The following is a 2,619-nucleotide window of genomic DNA, read 5'->3' as shown; positions in this document are numbered from 1 at the left end:
GAAATCTTATTGTAATGCGTTTATGAAAACATTGTTTTGCCCTTGAATTGTAGATGTAGTAAGATTTTAATGTGAGATGTGAAGAGATTTGAAGTTTTCTGCTCAGTTCTATATTTTGGAACCTGTATATGATGACTATGCAGATACACAGATTACACCAACTGCTGTCAAGACTAAATGAGTAAATCTAACAAGAACTTTATTTTACCTTCATGAACTTTACAACATGATCAGCTGCTTCTGTTGCACTGATTTTCCCAGTCTTCCTTCCTTTTACAGTTGGAGGCAAGAGATGAAGGAGCAAGAGAACAGCAGCCACATCACTGTCCCATCCTAGAAGGATAGAGCATTCAGTTAAACCTTATACCAGCTTAAAAAAACAAAACAAAAAAAAAAACAACATTTATACTTACCATAATCAGACTCCTACAGAGCAGACAAAAGGTCATCCACATGTGCACCATGATGCAGGTTTTTGCAGTCAGCAATTATTCTTGGCTTGTAGAATGTTGGCCATTTTGCAATAAACTTGCTTGAAATGTCCTCTCCAAAAAGCATAGTAAAGTCTTGGTCAATCTATCACACAGAAAAATCAAGTCAATAACAAATATTACAATTAAATATACAATTAACATCAAAATCAAACTTTTAATATTTATTACCAAGCCTGGTGTATCCAAAAATCGGGGAAAGTAATCAAGGATGAGTGAAGATTTGTCTGGATCATGTATCAGTGCCTTTGAAGATCGCGGAATCACTGTGGAATCTGAACTTTCTGATTTTACTGATGAAAATGACGACTCGGGGCATGACGGCTCAGAGAAATCGGTCTCAGCTTGTGGAACATTACCTTAGAATCACATTCAGCACACAAGACAACATGAACATTACAAAAACAGATGTTAGCATCATGCATTGTGAAGAAAGATGCTTGAGAATGCAAACTAGATTATACATTTTTGAACATGGCAGCAGGTCATGAGTTTCTTACCTGCTGTATCACAATCCAAAATTTTGAAGGACACCTTAGATGTTCTCACAAGCTCATCAAAAATATCAGCATCAACTCCTGCAGAGTCTTTAAGAACCACATTGGCTCCATGCGGCAAGCTGAACTTTGCTAAAGCTTAAAAGTAGAAAATACAATTCGATTTCATGTTCAAACATACTGAAAATGACAACAATTTAATCATTTGATATTATTTTCAAATGCAAGTAATGCATAAAAAAATACAATATGTTTAAGTAAATAACTATTCAGATCAGTAGGATAGAATTAAAGTCAAATGTATAGAAAAATACTGTACAAAGATTTGTTAACATTACTATATGCAAAAAAAGTGTGTGATCAATATTATTCAGGATCAAGTCAATTTATAAAACTGAATGTTTAATGGATAAATGTATGACTACTTAATATGAATAATAATCATTTATTTCAAAGAAAATAATACTGTTATAATAAACTTAAAATTACTCTACATTTGAAAAAAAATTACCTTCTTTAATTAATTCACAGAAGTCAAAACAGTCATTTTTCCACTGGTATTCGGATCCATTTCGGGTTCCCTTTACACTCCACTTGAACCAGCATTTCTTCGGAATGAAACACTCTCACTATTAGGATAATTACAGTCAATCTGTGTACTTTTTTTTTTTAACCAAGCTAGCATATATATGAGGTGTTTTGCCAAGCGTTTGAGATGAGACCAATATAAAAAAAAATATATAAAAAAACAACAACATATAACTCGTAAAATAAACTTTTAAACCAAGCAAGCAAGTTTCGCTCATAAATGATTAAACAGGGTGATGTTTATATGGAAGCAGATTAGACTCAATAATAATTCACGCAAAAGACACGATGCACACATGCGTAACCAAATTCACATGCATGAAAAGTAATTCACGTGCATGAAAAAATTATATATATTCACAAAAACTAAGTCACGTGCACAAGATAAAAATACATATTCATAAAATACGTGTCACAAACGCAAAACACAATCCACAAATGTACAACTGTGTACAAAAAGTTTTGAATCTTTAAAATTCACGAGTTAATCGTGACTGTGAACGTACGAATCGTCATTCATGTGTGAATCGCCCTGGATTTGCGTGTGTGTATTTTTGAGACTGTCCTGGCAGCGTGTTTCTCCCACTTGGGTGACTCGTACTCTTCAGCCAATCAGATGCCAGCTCACCATTCAACCAATCATAACCCGCCGAGAGCGCAGGACTCAAGGAGCTCAGCTTTGCACACCTTTTGCGCAATCTGAGTTAATTAGAACGGAAATGAAGCTTTACATCTGCAGTTTAGCATGGCGAACGAAGAACGGGATACACGTGTAAGTTATTACTTTGTTTCATAACACTTTATCGTCTAAGGACGTTTGTTAACCAAGACAATCACAGTTACAGTTTTTAATTTTAAAAAGAAACCATGCAGTCAGGATAGTAAAAATAGCATGTTACTGACTGTTGTTTTTACATTTTGAGTATGGTGAAATGATCATTCATTTTGACTTTCTAAACTGGTGTTTGTTGGAGTTTGTCAGGTCCGTGTGAAGTTACGTTTACAGTAATACATATGTGAAGAATGTTGTACTTTACTGACAG

The 2,619-nt window shown here is 34.2% G+C and overlaps 1 long non-coding RNA gene across 1 annotated transcript; it reads right to left on the bottom strand.

Annotated features, from left to right (window-relative positions):
• Positions 1 to 304: 304 nt before the first annotated feature.
• Positions 305 to 843, bottom strand: LOC127161015 (uncharacterized). The gene is made up of 3 exons (XR_007826906.1): positions 663 to 843; positions 414 to 576; positions 305 to 333 (listed from the first exon to the last, which is right to left on the bottom strand). It is a non-coding gene; the product is annotated as an uncharacterized LOC127161015 (long non-coding RNA).
• Positions 844 to 2,619: the final 1,776 nt, after the last annotated feature.

This window comes from Labeo rohita, unplaced genomic scaffold, assembly GCF_022985175.1.
Source record: "Labeo rohita strain BAU-BD-2019 unplaced genomic scaffold, IGBB_LRoh.1.0 scaffold_523, whole genome shotgun sequence".
Classification (NCBI taxonomy): domain Eukaryota; kingdom Metazoa; phylum Chordata; class Actinopteri; order Cypriniformes; family Cyprinidae; genus Labeo; species Labeo rohita.
This window is presented reverse-complemented; position numbering and strand designations above follow the sequence as displayed.